The sequence below is a fragment of the Pongo abelii genome, chromosome 7 (genome assembly GCF_028885655.2).
Source record: "Pongo abelii isolate AG06213 chromosome 7, NHGRI_mPonAbe1-v2.0_pri, whole genome shotgun sequence".
In the NCBI taxonomy this organism is placed as follows: Eukaryota; Metazoa; Chordata; class Mammalia; order Primates; family Hominidae; genus Pongo; species Pongo abelii.
The window spans coordinates 96,934,697-96,943,749 of NC_071992.2; positions in this window are offsets into that span (position 1 = coordinate 96,934,697).

Below are 9,053 nucleotides of genomic sequence, written 5' to 3' on the forward strand. Positions count from 1 at the left end.
AGAACAAAGGTTATTTCAGGACAATAGTTATAAAAATAAAACCAAACAGGGTGATCCCAAATATCACAAATTGGGAGGCCTAGCCTGTCATCCAAACTTTATTACAATCACAGGGGTGGTTCTCCTCTCCTTGTTAAGTCTTTTCTGTATGAGGAGTTTTGAAAGATAAATTTGCCAACTGATTCCTTGCAGTTCTTCCTTCGCATCACCTGATTGTTTTCTCCATAGTCAAATTGTGCTCTTAATTGATAACCAACATCTTAGGTCAAGATATCAGTTCCTGGTGGGTTTAAATGCTTTCAGTCACTTTTTTTTTTTTTTTTTTTTTTTTTTGTGATGGAGTCTCTGTTGCCCAGGCTGGAGTGCAGTGGCTCTATCTCGGCTCACTGCAAGCTCCACCTCCCAGTTCAAGCAATTATCCTGCCTCAGCCTCCTGAGTAGCTGGGATTACAGGCACCTGCCACCATGGTTAGCTAATTTTTTATGTTTTTAGTAGAGATGGGGTTTCACCATGTTGGCCAGGTCTCGAACTCCTGACCTCAAGTGATCTGTCCACCTCGGCCTCCCAAAGTGCTGGTATTGTAGGCATGAGCCACCGTGCCCAGCCTCAGTCTCTATTTTTATTTTATACATAACAACTTCCTTGACAAGCCTTTCTTCAAGAGGATGGATCCACACTAAGATCCTCTAAGGAGGATCTTTTACCTGTGATCTCATCCTTTTGCATTTCTGCAATCACCTCTTTTCCCATAGTGTCAACTATCACCTCAGCAGAAAAATCTGTCTTCCTAATTCTCCCTTCCCAAACTCAGGTGGCGATTCCAGCTGCCCCCTGGGCATCTCTACTTGGACTTCCTACTGTTGCTTGAAGCTCAACATGCCCCCAAAAGAACTCATCCCCAAATCTGCTCCTGTGTCACCGTCTCCCTAATCTTTGCCAAAATCCCATGGATGTTATCTCCACTAAGAGTTTCGGATCTGTCCCCGTCCTGTGAGCTTCTGCTGCCTACAGTCAGGTTTCCATCACTCATTCTTTCTTGGACTACTGTAAGTCTTTTAACTGGCTTCAGTCACTTTCAAATATACCCCTATTTGCATGCTGCTATTCAACAACCTCTAAATCCTGTGTGCTAGCTGCCATCAGTCTCTTCACTGCTCCACAGCCTTGAACAGTCCCATGGCAAATTAGAAAGAAACTCCTCAGCCCAGCCTGGCATCCAAGACCCTGCACAACAGGTCCCTCCCAAGGGTTCCTTAGACTTACCCTGCATGCTCCTTAAATCGGAGTTCTCACCCTTCCCTAAACTAACCAGTCCTTCTCTGTCTCCCAGGATTTTCTCCTGGCGTTTCCCCTTCATGGTATGCCAATCCCCCCTCCAGCTTTCCAGATTTCATCCATTCTTTATGGCCTTAAATTCAAAAACCAACTTTTCCATGAAGTATTTCCAATTCCTTCTGAGAGTTTTCCTTACAAATCTTTTTTTTTTTTTTTTTTTTTTTCTTGTTTTGAGACAGAGTCTCACTCTGTTGCCCAGGCTGGACTGCAGTGGTGAGATCACAGCTCACTGCAGCCTCCACTTTGCAGGCTCAGGCAATTCTCCTGCTTAGCATCCTGAGTAGCTGGGACCACAGGCACATACCACCACACCTGGCTAATTTTTAAAACTACTTGTAGAAACAGGCGTCTCCCTATGTTGCCCAGGCTAGTCTCAAACTCCTGGGCTCAATCAGTCCTCCTACCTCTGCCTCTCAAAGTGCTGGGATTACAGGTATGAGCCACCACACTGGCATCTCCAAATCTTTATAGCAGATAATTGGTCTTATTCCATCAAACTTTCCTTATATTCTTCTTCTTAGTATTGTAGCTAATTACATTAAATCATGTATATTAACTGCCAGGTGCTCACTAAATACTGCTTTTATTAACTATCATTATCCAAAGGGAGAGCACTCAGCCTTCCCATCTCCAGACCCCTGAGTGCCCTGCCCATACCTTCAGAAAACAGGTGCTCCGAAGCTTGGTTGAACTGAAGGACCTTGTCTTTAGGTGGGTCCCTTTGCTTAATACTTATCTCAGAATTTAGAAGCAGTTTAACAATCACTGTCCTGACTGACAGAGCACTAAAGGATATCCCCCATTAGATTAATCAGGCTCTAGGGTTTCAGCTGGACCAAAATAGCCAAATTCTTACCCAATTATTATAAAGCTGCTTTTGGTATGGTGAAGTCCAGCTGACAGGGTTTCAGAACACATGGAACCATGTTACAAGCCAGTATCCAAAAAAGTGAAAACCCAGCAAATGCAGTGACACCCAACCTTTTCAATCCTAAATTCCTAAGGCAGAAAGTGGCATCGGGCTACAATCCTTAATGTCTCCCTCAGGTTAGCTGAGAGGTCTCAAATTTTGATCTTACTGGATCTTCTTCATGGTAATGACTGGGGAGAGTAATACAAGATAAGAAGATCTGGTTTACCTGGCCTGGCCGTAACACATGACCACTTGTCAGATAGATAAATCAAATAGTCTCTCTATGTGGTATTGAGGCAGGAAAATAGGGGCTGGAGGGAGGGAATGTAAGGCCAGTTCACACTTCAGCTATAACAGGAAATATCCTCTCCATAGGGCATATGCCTAAATGACTTTGTAACTTTACTTCATCCTCTCCATTTACATAGGGCGTACTGGAAGTAACCAAAGGGATTCTCTCAGGGGTATTTAAACTCCCAAAAATTCTGTAACAGGGCCTTTGAGCCCCTGTGCTCAGGCCCGCTCCCACACGGTGGAGTGTACTTTCATTTTTTACTAAAACCCTCCATTCTTTCCTTGCTTTGTGCATTTTGTCCAATTCTTTGTTCAAGATGCCAAGAACCTGGACACCCTCTACAGTTAACAGTGTAATTCTTAGGCTCAACCCCATTTATGGTGATTCTCACAGGTAGGGTGGTTGTAGTACAGACAGAAAAATGGAAAGTGAATTTCCTCTTATGGAAACATATCAAAACAATCTAGGGGAGGCCTTCCCTCCCAGGAATTCTCAGAATTACTCTCTAAAGCTGTTGTAAATTAATGCCTTCATAGGGATTAGCTACTAGGTAACAAAGACAACTAAGGTGGAAAGGTTTGTAGCCAAGCAAGAAAGGGCACAAAAGAGGGTAAGGATTTGTCCTATCATCCACATTACTGTTTCACATGAGCTTTCTAGCAAGTACATGTACCATGAATTGAATGAAGAGCAACAAGGAAGTACAGTTGTTTCTTTTCTTTTTTTTTTTTTTTTTTTTGAGACGGAGTCTCGCTCTGTTGCCCAGGCTGGAGTGCAGTAGCACAATCTTGGCTCACTGCAAGCTCCGCCTCCCGGGTTCATGCCATTCTCCTGCCTCAGCCTCCTGAGTGGCTGGGATTACAGGCGCCCACCACCATGCCTGGCTAATTTTTTTTTGTATTTTTAGTAGAGACAGGGTTTTTGAGACAGCGTCTCACTCTGTCACTCAGGCTGGAGTGCAGTGGTGCCATATAAGTCACTGTAACCTCCAACTCCTGGGCTCAAGCATCTTCATTCCTCAGACTCCTTAGCTAGGAATACAGGTGCATGCTGCCACACTCATCTAATTTTTAAAATTTCATATAGATGGGGTCTTGCTATGTTGCCCAGGCTGGTCTCAAAATCCTGGCCTCCAGTGGCCTTTCTGCCTCAGCCTCCTAAAGGGCTGGCATTACAGGCAGGAACCACTGAACCCAGCCAACAGTTGCTTTTGGATGGAAAAGTAAAAAGTCATTCACTGGTCAACAAACACAATAGTTTTCTAATTCACATGCATGACTTCCTCTCGTCTACTTAAACAACACATACATACACACAATACATACACACACACACACACACACACACACGGCCTTCTCCAGGTTTGCAAAGGGTGCTTACTCTGCACCAGTTGCCAAGAATACCTTGTTCTCTACAGAAGCTGTGTGTAATAACTATTTTTCTATTTGTCTGGCTATCTACCTGCCTGCTTCTTGCCATGTTTCAAAAAAGACTTAAGATGGCTTATGTGGATATGTCATATGACAAGAACTTAAATTAGAAGTGAAATGAAAATAGAAATAAAAACAAACCAAAGGTAAACCCACAGCAGACAGAGAAATAACTAAAAATCATAATGCTCCACACATCTGCTACCAGTGAACCACAAATTTACCTCTAAGCTTTCCAGTGGCCAAATTTGAAGAGAAGCCTAGTCAATTACATAATTCCTCTCTATAAGGGGGATTCCCAAATTTTGTGTGCATCTGAATCACCTGAAGAGTTTATAAAACTAGAATCACTGAGGCCCCACTTACAGAATTTCAAATTCTGTAGATCTAGGACGCGATGCTGGAACTTATAATTTCATCAAGTTCTCACTAATCTCTCAGATAATAAAAAATGAATCACTCAAGACAACAACAGTTATTTTTCATATTAAAATTATATAGGATTTTCTTCTAGGAAGTGGCAAAGAGAGCCTTGTAAGATACAATGAATGAACATAGAGATGAGTTTCAGAGGTCATGGGCTATTGCTTACAATAAACAACAACTTTCAAGATAGACTTTTACAGAGCTATTTAAAAGTGATTATGTTGAGATTTGGTGAAAGTGGGACCAAGACAAAAGCTATGTTTTCCTTTTCCATGAAGTTTTTTTTTTTTTTTTTTTTTTTTTTTTTTTTTTTACCAGTTTGTCTTGACCCAAGGTAGGAACTAAAAAGGACTTTATTCAGTCTCATTATCTTTCTACCAAGCATAAACTTAAGAACCCCTCAGTAAATATGATAGCAAGGCATACAAACTGCAGGGCCTTGGCAGCACTGAGGTTTATCTGCAAACTATAATGTGGTGTTGGAAGAATGTAATCTAATTAATCATATCTTTAAAGTTTATTCTCCCTCAGGGCTTGAATTGTGACGGACGGAGGAGGCAGAGAGAGCGGAAATGGAAGGGACTGAGTTCATCGCCACTATGGCAATTGCTCTTTGTGAATACCTAAGTCTGTTTTTAGTGGGCTGAAATCATCTAAAGCAGGCTTGTCTATCCTGCCGCCCACAGGCTGCATGTGGTACAGGATAGCTTTGAATGTGGACCAACGCAAATTTGTAAACTTTCTTAAAACATTAAGACTTTTTTGCTTTTTTTGTTTAAGTTCATCAGCTATCATTAGTGTTAGTGTCAGTACATGTTATGTGTAGCCCAAGACAATTCTTCTTCCAATGTGGCCCAGGGAAGCCAAAAGATTGGACACCCCGATAAGTTCTCAATATGGTGAAGTTCTCAGTATACCTGAATTTTGCATGGTCATGTAAAGTTACATTCATTTTGATTTTGTAGCAGAATGGACAGAAATTTTATTATATTTTTCATATCTCACATCTGTCCCTTTGAATCTGAAGTGAATCTGCAAGACTTTGGGGTTCTTCATAGCTTGGTTTAAAAAAAACAAATCAAGTACTAGATGGGCTGGTCTTTAGCTTTTCTGGGAAAGGGACAGTTGGGGTGGTTCTAGGCAATCTATTATTTGCAGGCATGCATATATTATGGCTCTCAAACCTGGGTACAAGATGGCATAAGAGAGCTGTCATTAGGTATTGACACCTCAAGTATTCAACAAATATTTATAGAGGGCTTGTTATTAACCAAGCACTGTACCAGATGTTGAGAATACAAGAATGAACAAAGGACCGCCTCCATCCTCCATGGTGTTCACAGGGCCATATTTACCTACAAGAGGCAGTTATAACAAAGCAGGTAAGCTGTCTGAAGAAATGCAGAGCACTCAGGAGAAGAAATATATCCACACTTCGGTGGTCAAAGGATTCTTGGAGGAAGCTAAAAGAAAGCTAAAACCAAATATGTGGGTAATATGTAAATAGATATTAAACATGTAAAGGTAGGTTAAGCCTGAGTTAAGATGAGGTTCAAAGGGGAAGGTAAGAGAGAGTATTACTAAAAACCAAATAAAGTGAAATGAGCCAGCTTGTGAAGGTTCATAAGCTAGAAGAAGGCATGCTGCAGAAGCTGAAAAAACTCCAATCTGACCTCTATGTATGTGAAGCTGGAGGTGAAAAGGCTGAGAGGCAAGGAGAGGGGACCAGATAGTGAATGGCCTTCTAATCCAAATTAAGGAATTTAGACTTTATCCCAAGAAAACTGAGAAACCATTAGGCTGGCGATCATGTATTTGCATTTAGAAAGATTACTTGAACCTCTACATCCCTCACACCTGGGCAGGCACGGTGGCTCATGCCTGTAACCCCAGGACATTTCAGGCTGAGGCAGGAGGATTGTTTGAGACTAGAAGTTTGAGATCAGCCTGGGGAACACAGCAAGACCCAGTCTCTACAAAAAATTTAAAAATTAGCCAGGTGTCGTGGCACATGCCTGTAGTCCCAGCTATTTGGGAGACTGAGCGGGGAAGGTCAATAGGTCAACTGAGTCTATGAATTCGAGGTTACAGTGAGCTATGATGGCACCACTGCATTCTAGCCTGAACAACAGAGCAAGACACTGTCATTCATTCATTCATTCATACACACATACATAAAGTATTAAAAAAAATAAAACAAATCCCCCACACCTCACCTTTATGTATAAGGTCAGATGAGCGATGTTGCCAACTCTGAGGTAGCTGGATGAGTACTGCCACTTTGAGGTCAGGGATATAAAGGTATTTTGCCAGTTATGAGAGACTAAATAAATGACAATATTATTACACTGTTCCTCAACATAAGTAATGTATACTTCTCTCATACTATTTCTCACATACCCCACCTCCATTACTTCATCAAGCAAACAGTTTCTGAGGAAAAAGAACACGAAAGTGGGCATATAGTAGTATCAAAGCACCCCCTGCCTTGTAGCCCTAGAGATATGACAAGCTCCCCGAAAGGTAAGCAGGTATTTGTAAACGTTTTTATTAGTAAGTCAATTATTTAATAGGGATATTAACATATATTGGTGGAAAGGTGTTCTCAGGTGTGATAAGGAATTATTTTGTTTTCTATATGTTTATGATTAATAAACGTCTTTTAACAGCTGAACCTTTAAGACAACTGAAATCCAAGCCATAGTGTATACAGGGCGCCTACGGCTCTGCTGAAGGGAATGCTAGTTAACCCATGACCTGGAGTAATTCAATTTATGAAGAATTCTCTTGGTTTTAATACTATATTACTAAACTCAAATATTGGCTAATGAGGTTATTTGAAGAAAAAATAAAGTGTTTCAGAAATGGAAATGCTTAATATGATTCCCTGTGTGTAGTTTGCCATCTAGTGTTAATTTGTGGAAATAAAAAAGGCAGGTACAATAATTTCCAAGCAGGCTCATCAGGTGGCAAAGGCATGGCTCACAGCAACATTTCCTTGTAAAGGTATCAAGTCATACCCTAAGACCCTCTGAGGTTTGTTGAGGTGGATGAGTAGGTGAGTTGGCTACTTCTAAGAAATCAGTTACTCTTGGAAAACGAAATAATTCTCAATCCTGGCTGCCTGATATTGTTACCTGAAAACTTAAAAAAATATACAGATGGCCAGGCGACCCTCCAAACCTGGTCAGTCAGATCCACTCAGGAGGGACCCCAGCAGTGGACGGTCTGTACGCTCCCCAGGTGGTTCCCATGTGCAGCTTGAGGGGGAGGATCCCTGGGCAGGGGGGTTAAGATTGCACACCCTAGCTGTGTCACTGCAGGAGTGTCACCACTTACCTGTGTCACCCTAAGTGGGGAAATTGGGCTAATTAAATATGTGCTTTGGTACAATGAAAATAACTTCTCCTGGTGTTATTGTGAGGTTTAATTATCATCATGAATATTTAGTGCTTAACACAACACATGGTACAGTGCACTCAACAAATGCTAAATATCATAAATAACATTTATTATCAAGGAAAATATTTTAAGAGCTATTTAGAGGAAGAAACTACCTAAGAAATGAACTTATTACATATGACATATTAGAAATTAGAACATATTACCTATGAAATATTTCCATTCTTCTTAAACAGGTAGCCTTGTGGGATTGAATGCTGATACCCAGCTCAATCTGAAGGGTGCCTCCTGAGACGCATGTTACTTCTTATCCAGTGCAGACCTAAAGTGATTTCCAATTATTTCCAATCTGTCTTTGGGTTTAAAATTTCCAATAACCTAGCAAATTTCACTTGTCTTCTTGAGTCAGATATCCTCTTCTGAAGTAAACAGAGAACAGAGTCACACCAACTACAGACATGGTGACAGTAAGCACAGCCGTTTGTTGGGAGCAATTCCCAGAGAAAGGAGAATCACTGTGACTTTATCTTCACAATCATAAAAAAAATTAACCTATTATTACTGTAAGCTGTTCTGGGCAGAAGGAATATTACCTGAAAAGGTTCAGAGGAGGCCAGTGAAGAGCTAGTGGTCCAGTCTGGCAGGAGTATTCAGTGGGAATGTTAGGTGGGGTCAAATGATAAAAAAACCTTGACTACAAAAAATTGGATGTGAGGACTAGGGAAAGAGAAACATCAAATATATCAAATGCTAATCTTGAAAGGGCAGAGAAAAATGAAAACAGTTGAGTAGCAGAAAATTCTGAGCAAAAATTCATTTGTTTTATCTGAGACATTGAAATCAAGTAGACGACGGTCAGAAGGGGGCATCCAGGAAGGAGCAGGGCAGGGTAGAGGCGGTGGCAGGGAAGGGGTGAAATTCAGAAAGAAAATATGGGCTGTAGGTCAAGATTTGGGAGTCAGTAGAATGGATATGATGATCGAAGTCATGGGGCGTGCATGAGTTTCCCTAGAGTGACTTGATAGAAGAGAAACCACCAGCCCAGCCCGGTAGCGCAGGCTTGTAATCCAGCACTTGAGAGGCCAAGGGGGGAGGATCCTGGAGCCCAGGAATTTGAGATTCAGCCTGGGCAACACAGCGACACCCCATGTCTAAAAAAATAAAAATTTGTTTAAATTAGCCGAGCATGGTGGCACCTGCCTGTAGGTCCAGCTACTCAGGAGGCTGAGGTGGGAGGATTGCTGGAACCCA